Here is a 10,597-nt window from a genome sequence, read left to right on the forward strand (position 1 = left end):
GCGGGCGACCTTTGGCATGCCGACCCGCTATGGTACCTCAGCAGCTAAGGTGTTTTTTCTGTGGGGCACGGTAAACTGCAAGGTAGAATCCTGGCCGCGGCAGCAGCGTTGATGTGGGCGAAACGCAAAAACAAAAATTGTCGGCCAACATGGTAACACCTCCCACAGGTGAGGGCATGCTAATTCAATCCTGCTGCAGACAGACTTCCGAATCCCGATATGGAGCCGTGGGAGGCCATTCTGAACAGCGAGGACCCCGACCAGCAACGAGGACTGGTTCGCCGGGCTCACGCTGCGGCGCAGGCTAGTGGGCTGCCGGATAGGCGGACCACCCAAGGCTCCAGAAATTGCCATTGTTTAAATAAAGTTTTCAATCAATCAATCAGCCAACATAACCGTCAAGGCTAAGTGTGAACGTGCGGTGCATTGCAGGCAATGCGTAGCACATTCTGGGACGGGTCATAGGTGCGCTCAAGCGTCTTAGAAATGGGTATCGACCAGGTCTTTTGGCTTGTGCACATGCCGCCTTCTTCGGCCGATTTTGTTCTTTGAAATGGGTGTGGTGTTCATGGCGGCTTTCACGGCTAAGTTGCTTCTCCATTTGCAGTTCGACGGCGCACACTGCAACCTCGGTGTTGCGTATAGGTGCCGCACCGTTTCCTCACCTTGGCTCCCCGACCCGGCTCCCATCTCATCTTGCTGCGCGGCCAAAAAAAAAAAAAAATGGAGGACTATTTAAGCACCGCCTTAAAGGTAGGACACGGTAGAGTTAATGGGTTTATGCCCATAGATGCCGAATTGGTCATTCTCGACTTTACATTCATACATCCTTGGGAGTCCTCATTCCACTCCTGGCGCAGTGGTGCAGCGGTTTAGCGATGTGCCACTGCACTGCGTTGGCAGGTGCTGCCATCGGTGGGGCTTGTGGGACACTGTTGCTCGTACAACTGCCACCTGCCACGCTGGTCAGTTTGCTCACAACCCGGAGGGCATGTTGCGACGACGCGACAATGGTAAGTGACCATGCGGCCACCCGAGTTTGCTTCTCCTGGCATTTTCCGACCACGACATCGGATTTTCTGCAAAACGGAAGCCTTACCGCCGTCACGTTAGAAAAGTAACCAATGCCCAATATGCTTGTGCGTTCAGGCTGCCTTATTTAAGACGGCTGCACGTGTAACACGTTATGTCCGCCGAAGGCCCGAAGTGCACAGGAAGCAATCGCGGCGTGTCACACTTGAATACTTTGTTACGATAGCCCTATCGCGGTACATTCCAAGTCGAGGCCTCTCTGCGAGGTATGCAGCGACCTTCCTCGAACACAGCTTGTTGGTTCCTTCCGAGAGGCGTGCGGCTCAGCGCCCTCAAACAATGCGTCAGCCGCGCAAAACGGCAGCAAGACGCTCACGGAAGCCTCGAGCTGGACAACCGGCGGGCTAAAGAGTGAAAGTTGGACGCGGCTCCACATTCGGCATCCGTGACGCGCGGCGCTGACCTTCCACCAGGATACACAGACTTTCTGCTCCGACTGACGAAGGCAGCCATCTTGTTACCACCGCAATTACCTGCAAGAAGTAACTGCATCTCTCGCGCTCCGTCTCCGGAAGACGAGGAAACAAGAGCGCGCAGAACCAGGACAAGGAACAGCCGACGCGCACAGCACTGCAGTCTTGTTGAGAGAGGCTACATTCCCTTGCTCCATCCGAACACGTGCTTCGAGCATACCCTGATTGTGTCATAATTGGGACACCCTCGCCAGGACTCGCGGGTAATCAAGCATGGATCTTCAGGGAGCCAAAACTGTGGGCGGCGCGCTGACTGGACTGGCAAGCAAGCGAGCGTTGCGAAAGGGGTGCAGTGAGCCAGCTTACCCCAGAGTAGCGGCGTCCCACGGGATGCGTTGGCGGCCTTTCCGGCGTAATGGTTGTGCAGCGTACGTGCAGTCTTCGCTCAGCGGATTTGATAAGCGGACTCGCGAGGCACTCGGCGGGACGTCGAGAGTCCCTCCGTGCGAAGAATGCGTTAGAAGCTGCACACAATGGACTCTCGAAATTACTTTATCGTGATCCGCGCTTCTCAACGTGCTGCAGGCGACAGTCGGGAAGGTGAGGAGGCTACGCCTTTCCTTGAAGTGCCGCATGCAACCGAACATCGTCGATAAGCTGCTCCGTGCGCAGTGTCCACGGGCTCAGCCGTCCACACGGTGTGCACGCGGACACGCTGACGCAGTCGATCGCCGCTGCTGTTCAGATATCGCAACGTTAGGCTTACCCTCGGCGAAAAAAAAAAAAATACCGGTGGCACTTTAAGAACTTACGTGCGAGTAATGCCAAAGCACTGCAGTTCTATTCGAATTCTATTCCGATTCTGTTGTAAATCTATTCTATCCTTTCATAGTTTGCGCCGCTGTAAGTACTAGTACTGTACTCTGACTATTACTGGTTTACATTCCCACCTTTGATGGCGTCACACAGTTTCAACCATCGCGAGTTTTATAATCACCTTTTTGGCGACACCGCGTTTTCGTATTTCGTGTGTAATACTTTCACATTAATAAAAGTTAGTAACAAGCGCAACGTTGCCCTGGCCCACCCTGAAGCAAAACTTAATCAACCTTGGTCGCACCTTTCTTGGAGAAATGCACTTTTTAATATTGGCATGTATTTCTAATATCTAGAGCACTGTAGTGTATTATCACGGTGACCCAGCAAGAGGAGGGAAATGAACTATGAGAAGTGTAGTTCAGGTCGGAATGAATGCGCGCAAAAGTCAGGCTTCGCTTCAATACAGATATGAAAGGTGGAATTTTCAGACGCACAGCATTCATGAAGGAACCCCAAGTTCTCTCTGAGATGTGACGTAACCGCTATGGAATACAGTGCTGTCAAAGTGAGCCCGGAATCACAATTACAAGATGATGAAGAACGGACAGCGGAGGAATAGAGCAACAACAACAACAACATAAAACACTTTCAGAGTGGTGAAGCATAGGATGAGGACGTGGGAAATTGGCGCCGTACGGATATTTTATTTTTATTTGGACTAGTGTGGCACTGAGCATACGTTTACACAATGGGACTGGAAAATAGGACAAGGTTATGAGAAGGAAGTGGAGGCAAGTTTGTTTCACGAAGAAGCCCGAACACAAATTCTTTATAACGGATGTCTAAGGTCCGCTTATTTTAAGCAATGAATGGAAAGGGGTCTAGCTGGTTTTGCATACTGATTTAACGACGCAGGACAACTGAGCGGTCGCTTCTTCTGTGTCGGTTTTTCACCGTGTGTAGTCCCTTGCCCACAAGTTAGCGGGCTTCTGCAAAATCAATACACTTATTAATGAAAGATACAGGATCTCACCTAAAGGCTCGCTTCCTTTCAATGGGGAGGTGTATGAGCGCCGAACTCTTCGACGGGAACGCTACTGCCGCTCTTGGCACGTCACCAACTAAAATCATATCGCAGCCGTTACACGTATCAGGACACGTCATGCAAAGGAACTCTACAGGCATGTGTCAGTGCGTGCCCCGTGGTAGTCACATCCGGTCAAAAGGGAGGCATCTCACGGAGGCAGAAGATCCGGCCCAGAAAGATTATTCGATCGAGGCCGTCGCTCAGTGTCCGGAATATTATGACACGGGAAACGAGGACGGGATAACGGGCACCGAAGGCAGTGCGGAGCAAACAGATGCCCTCATGAATACTTCGCTCGTGAATGTGCTTGCCCATCTTGCACACGGACTTGTAGCTGCAGCTCTAGGAAGTGCTACAAATGCGGACCATTGAGAAGTGCTTCGGGACAAGCCAGAGAGGCAGCCACTCTCTGAACTTTCGAACTCACTGACGGCTGAAAGTTGGCCTAGTTGTTTAAAGTTAAAGCTTGCAGGCATTTTCGATCGGTAAGTAGACAAGGACGGAACCACAGAGACGACACAAAGGTTGGTGTTTAACGACGCAAACGCATTTGAGACTCAGTGTTTCTCACAATCATGCCTTTCCATCCTTGACCCTTTACCGTTGGAAGGTGGCTCGAATCGAAGACCCTCACTGACAGCTGGGAAAAGAAAATGTAATGAACTGCAAGAAATCCAAAGCTTATCTACAAGCATTACATCTGCTAGGCCGCAACATCGGTAGATGTGATGCAGCTACTACCTTTAATTGGCGATTATGAATCTCCACCCACGCTGAGCTGCCGTCTGGGTCCCCCATGCCATAAAAAGGATATCGTAAAACGACGACCCCGTTTCGAGCGTAGTTTCGCGAATACCATTTTTTGCATGCTGTCCGTCCGAGCGTTTCTGTCACCGCTGCTGTCTGCACTCTGAAAGCGAATACGCCGATATGGGAGTAAAAAGGCAGCAAGCTGTTCCCTGACGCACTCGTTTTTACAAAAGGGAGTGAGCTAGAGGGCAGCTTTTCATTGCTTTCTGCTTAGAGTGTATACATGCAATCTCGCCTGCGCCAGAAGAATAAGGAGTGCCTTGGCATGCGTGGAAGATTGTGTTCGCGAATTTTTTGGAGCTAGTGTGGGCGCCGAGCACCAGTTCGAGCGTCGCGGGCTTAACAGCGCCGATGGGCGCGTCCTATCCCAGAGCAGCGTCGATGATTGGGTCAGTGACACGGCGCGGCGCTGTGGGATATACGGCATCCTTCTACTGAGAATGCAAAAATCTCCGTCCGCTGCAAACCCAATGCACGTTCAAGAGTTCTTGATGGCACTTTTCTACTTCACGCGTACGGCTTAGATTTGGCTCTTACAATGCCAATATTCGTCAGCGTCAGCCCTAACGACATCGAGGCCAAAGCTTCAGTGTTGTTCTGACTGCGCTGAACGAACGTTTTGCGCCAGTCGAAGGCTAGTTGACCTTTTCTGGCGGCCACGGTATATAGGCGCCTTCAGTAGCCACTACCCTGGGCAGATGGCAACAGCCGCACGTCTGGAGTCCTTGTCGTTTCCATACAAAAACTATGCAAGTAGCCTGTGAAGGACATAGCGGGGCCATTTTAGCTCCATTTCACACTCCAAGTACGCAATATTGCCAATTTATCATCGCTCGAAGTTCTTTGAAGTCGCTTTTCTACGAGCACAATGTTGATTTCCGGAGAGGACTCCTAAGCCGCCAAGGATTTGCGGATGAAATGGGAAAAGACATTGGGGCGCAGCCTAGAATGTTTGAGAAATTCACGCGTTAAAGGAGTATCGGAACGTTGTTGCTCTTAGTTGAGACTCAAGAGAATTGTCGACAGTTTAATTCAAGCGACCCCGCCAGAGGAGAGCAGGCCTCGACAGGGAGTCACCGTGGAAACTATAAATCCATGGCACGGCTCCTGCACGGCCGTTGTCAGCTAAGAATACAAATTCGCCTCATTGGATTGGAGTTACGCAAAGCCACCTAAGTACAGAAGCTTATTGGGGAGGTCAGTAAGCCATAAACCAAGTTATAAACTAACTCAGCCGAAGAAATGATAGAGCCATGTAAAAAATACAACAGAACGTTCTATATATAGTGTACTATAGTTCTATCATTTAGCCGCCGACGTGTTTCCTGTTGCTTCGCAGTATTTTTCTGTTCTGTAGTCTGTCGTACAGCACTTTTCTGTAGTAACTGCACAAAACTCTGTTGTTACTACAACTACAAGGGCAAAAGAGCGCAGAAAATTTTCTGTCGTGTTTTTCGACTGGGAAAGGGCGCGCGACCGGAGACTACGCCATTGCGTAAGGTCCCCGACCTTTCAAGACGGAGATTTGGCTCCCCTGCAAATACCTACAGCTAGCGACGCCTGCACGCATGAGTCTATTCAAGATATTCAAAAAGAGAGGAGGGAGTTATTTCCTGCTGGCTGACGGCTGCTGATGAAATGCTAGCAAATGTCTTCCGGCACTAGAAAGGTCGCAAAATAGGCAGTCGTCTTAAAATCCGAACGCTCTTTAAATCTGTATTTTTACTTTTTTTTTAATGAAAAGAACTGCGCCGTAAGAATGATTGAAATATAATTCTCAAGTTAAATGGAAACAGAAGAGGTTTTAGAATTCGACGTGTAGAAAGGGATCGAATGTCTGAAACTAACAGGTAAAGCATGCCGTGTCATTCTGGGCTAGCATTTGAAATGTTGATGTAATCGCCGATTAAAATCGCGGCGACTTTCAAGCTTCTCGGCAGCGCCAAGAAAGGAAGGGAGGGGGGGCGCACGATGACTTCATCGACGGTACCGATACATTTCTAACGCATATACGTTTGCTTTGATGGAAGAAAACCAACACCGCCGAAGGCAAAAGCCTTCGAGAGTTGCTTGGCAGCACCCAACGAGATACGGCAGCGTGTAGTTGACGGCAGCAGAAACTGAGATCTTACCGTCCAGACCGTTACCGCGTCTTTTTCTTTCCTGAAAACCAATTTTCATTCTTTTTTTTTCCCGTCGTGAGCTCGCACTGAATTTTATGCCCTGCTCCGCTGCTGTCAGGAGAAGTCTAAATTTAATCGACGATGACGTCACCATCTAAAAATGCTAGCGCAAAATAACTTGGCATGCTTTACCTACAGGCTAAATAGATTTGAGTCCTTGAATCTCGCAGAATTTTCAAAAAGTGGCACAGTTCCCTTTAAGTGTAAACGATACAATTTTTACTCATCCCGATCATGTTCGGAGCATGCATAAAAAGCCTGAAAAAAGGCTTGTCTAGGAACCCGTCTCGGTGGCTCAGTGGTTAAGGCGCTCGTCTACCTAGCCGGAGTACCCGGGGTCGAACCCGACCGCGGCGGCCGCGTTTCGATGGAGGCGGAACGCAAAAGGCGCGCGTGTGCTGTGCGATGTCAGTGCACGTTAACTGGGTGGTGGTGAAAACTTTTAATTACTGAAATAGAGTTTGGGAGCCACAGAGTGGCCCCGCTACATGGTCGGCGTCCCTAGTCCGCGACACCGCATGACAATGCCCCGTCTCTCACCCGTTTCACCAGAGCCCTTTGGGACTCAAGCGAGGAGCAGTTGAGGAGGGTAGTCTCCCATGCCTCTCTGGAAGGGGTAGGGGAAGGGGGGAGGTGGGGATTTTGAGTACATGCCCACACCATGTGGAAGATATCACCGGTCTCCCCACAGTGCGGGCATCGCCCATCCGTGTCAGGGTCGTAATGCTTTAAGATTGCAGGACAGAGTAGAGTACCTGTCTGCAGGCGCCTCAAAGTTCGCTCCTCCGTCTTACTCAGCCCCTTTGCAGGGGCCGGGAAAAGGCGGTGAATGTCGCTATAATGCGTTATAATTTCCCTGAATCGCAGCAGCGGCTGGTTAGTCTCCAAGTCAGAAGAGCTGGGATGAGGAGCCCGGTGAGTAAGCGCTCGGGCAGCCGCGTCAAGATCCCCAGGTGGTCGAAATTTTTCCGGGGACCTCCACTACAGCACCTCTTTCTCTCTTTCTTCTTTCACTCCCACCTTCCTCCCTTCCCTTACGGCGCGGTTCAGGTGTTGACCGAGATATGTGAGACAAATACTGCGCACAGGTGAGGTCTTTTCCTAAAAAACTAATTTACCGATTTATTTTTGACTAAGCGCGTTCGCCAATACGAGTGAAACAAAGACAACGCATAAAACGGCGAAACAAAAGCGACTACGGTATGAATATTTTTTGAATTACATGCTGCAGTGACAATGAAAATGCCCGTAAAAACACTAATCGGAAGTGAAACATGCACAAGTCAAACATGCGCATGAGTAAAACACACAGTAGTAGAGCCATTAATCTAGCACGTAGTGGTGTACAGCAGTCTAACCAACACGCAACGCGATGCAAATATGTATACAATGAGCATCAAAGCTGTAGGAAATGCGCAGAATGGATCCAAAGAATAAGATAAGCATGGCGACATTCCACTCTTATACAAATATATTGCGCAGTCTCTTCAGTGAAGTAGATGCTATATCTCTATGATTGTCATCGCGTAATCATTTATCAGCGTTGGCAGTCTAAATTTTAACATTTGCTTTGCATAACCAGTACGGAACATGCTCACTTCTGGGCGGAACATCGGGTGTATAAAATTGTTTTTCCAGTCTATCCAGCAATTATAGGGCATTACTACGTATTCGTTTTTCAAAGAAAAGAAAAAGCCAGGTCAGTTTGTTTTGCACCAATCTGCAGAGCCTGCCCGGCCTGCTACTAGTGTGGAATGAAGCGTAGCATTCGTCACGATCATCATCAGCCTGACTACGCCTACTGCAGGGCAAAGGCCTCTCCCATGTCTCTCCAATTAACCCTGTCCTTTTTCGCCAGTTGCGGCCACCGTATTCCCTCAAACTTCCTAACCTCATCCGGCCACCTAACTTTCCGCCGCCCCCTGCTACGCTTGCCTTCCCTTTGTAACTGTCTTGCAAGCAATCTTTTTCAGGTTTATGACGGCGCTGTTCTTCAAAACTAACAGTACCGTACTTACTCGCGTATTGGTCGAATACTTGTTTTCTCTCCACACTCGATGGTCGAGCCACACATGAATCAGGGCCAGGGCAAGGCGCGAACCAATCAATGGAAACCCGGAAAGAGTAAGGTTGATAGCGGCGCTACCAACGCTACCGCTGAAAGCAGTGCCTCCACAGAGTACGGAAGCTTCTACCACCGCTGCTGTGCGTAAGTTCCACGTGCCGTTTCTTGTCCTGGAGAGCTGCGCGAAATATTCTCAATAAGACTGATATGAAGATAAATACCGCACCGGCGCCGCACCTCAAGAAAGAAATTTCTCCCGAACGTCGGCGACCGTTATTGGCCGCATTCAAGCGAGCCGTCATCTTAACTCCGGGGTGTGTAAAAAAATTGCCACTTCAGCCCGCCCGAGTTGGGTGTCGCCGGAAAGCGTGTCACGTACTGGCAGTGAGAGTGTGATATCAACTTCCCGCGCACCCGTGGAAGATTGCCGGTGGACATCGTCGTCGCTGCAGCCGTTAGAGGCGCCTGGCGAACGTCAAGAGAACAAAGTTACGGTGTTCATACCTCGCGTTCCTCTGGACGAAGTGCGGAATTCACCTCTCGGCGCGCAGTCTGCCGTCCCCCGGCGATCAGTTTCTGACAGCGCCGCCTCAGCTCTGCTAATGTGATGTGTTGTGGCACTAATTGAACGTCTTACGTTTGTCGAACTATACGACACTGCGTCTAGTTCCTTTCAGGTCATGAGGTATTCTGGACAAGACTTTGCAAGCTATTCGAGCCCTAGATTTCTGCCAGCTTTCAGGAGAAGCGGAGCAAAGTGCCCGCTGCCTTTTTGCTCCTCGCGCTTTCTGCGGCTTTAGTACAATTATTTGGCTGGAAGTAACCGTCCTTTCAGAATGGTAACAGCGAGTGCGAGACGGTTTCGGCAGCGATGTACAGCAGAGCTTACTCTCTGCTGAGGATTTGGCTCGCGGGCCATGTCCACAGCGGCCAAAGTGGGTTCAGGTCAAGACTGGCTGCGTGGGGGTCAAATTTTTGCATCACCGACGTGGGGCCCCGGCACGGCCGCGTTAATGCACAGTCCTTTGTTACGGAGTCCATGCATGACATGCCCGTTGAAATGACTTTACTGATTCGAGACAGCGAGTGGTGTCGCCGACTGACTGGCATACTAGGAACTTCTGTAGACGTGTCTCCAGTGCCGGTTTGGCTGCGTAAGACCAGGCGTGACATGTTTGAATATTTGTTTGCAGCCCGAGCGAGAGCAGAAATCACTCGGGTGCATATACACCTAGCTGACCTTGGTTAAGATGCGTACTGCCCACAGAATTAGTGCTCTTTACTTGGCGATCATGGCGCTACAGAGCAGAGGGCAATAGCGGAGGAACGATAAAGAAATCAGACGTATGGTGAATAAGTGCAAGGAAAACAAAATCACCATCGAAAATGCGATCCAATCCTGTTGGATGGGATGACTGTAGCTACGGAAAAGTCGAGCGACAAAGAGAGAGAGAGTTAACTTTCGCGTCCAACACCGGCGTACCCCCTCGCAGCCTTCCCGCGGACTTGGTGGCATGTGGAGAGCCGCCGCCAGCTTACTGGGTCTGACCCTTGAGACGTGGGCGCCGCGTGCGGCAGACACTGCATAGTGGGTGCTCCCCCCCCTCCCCCCCCCCCCATCCGGCCCCTTCCTGCTCCTCTTCGTCTTCCAGACGGACCAGCCCATCCTTTAGTTGCAGGCTGGCGTTACAATCGACCTTGGCGTCTCAAAACAGTCAGTTTCAGATTGAGTAGCGTTAGAGGAGGCGCTGCGAGGTTACAGCGTTCAGAAGCATCGTATCATCTGCTGTAGGGATTACAAAATCTGAGAGGGACACTATACAAGCCTTCATTCCGACTGCCCACTTAACGCATCTGCAGGAAAGTCGTCCATCTGACAGCAATCAACTTATTTACGCAAGTAACTACTCCCGCTTCTTGCCGCGATAGTGCCTACCGACCACACACTCGCAGCGTAACATTCGAAACCGAAGTGGCTTTTCTGTCACTTTTCCAGGGATAATGTTACCAACGAAGAGGGCAGTCTGGGTGAGGGAGAAAACGCGGGTTAATGACATCCAAGTCGAAATCAAGAGGAAGAAATGTTCTTGTGCAGGGCATGTAATGCGAAGGCAAGATAATCGCTAGC

General features: G+C 50.4%; 1 protein-coding gene across 3 annotated transcripts in view; it reads right to left on the reverse strand.

Moving 5' to 3' along the window:
• Positions 1–10,597, reverse strand: part of LOC149345200 (monocarboxylate transporter 12-B-like) — a 103,968-nt gene that overhangs the window by 82,502 nt on the left and 10,869 nt on the right. The window contains exon 1 of one of the 3 annotated variants that reach the window (XM_089546505.1): positions 3,358–3,420. The exons of the other annotated variants lie outside the window; for them this stretch is intronic. The gene's annotated coding sequence lies outside the window, so the exon portion shown is untranslated. Of the gene's footprint in view, positions 1–3,357; positions 3,421–10,597 lie in introns of those variants that run through there. 3 annotated transcript variants of the gene reach the window in all.

This window comes from Amblyomma mixtum, chromosome 5 (assembly GCF_055824585.1).
Source record: "Amblyomma mixtum isolate Tamu chromosome 5, ASM5582458v1, whole genome shotgun sequence".
NCBI lineage: Eukaryota > Metazoa > Arthropoda > Arachnida > Ixodida > Ixodidae > Amblyomma > Amblyomma mixtum.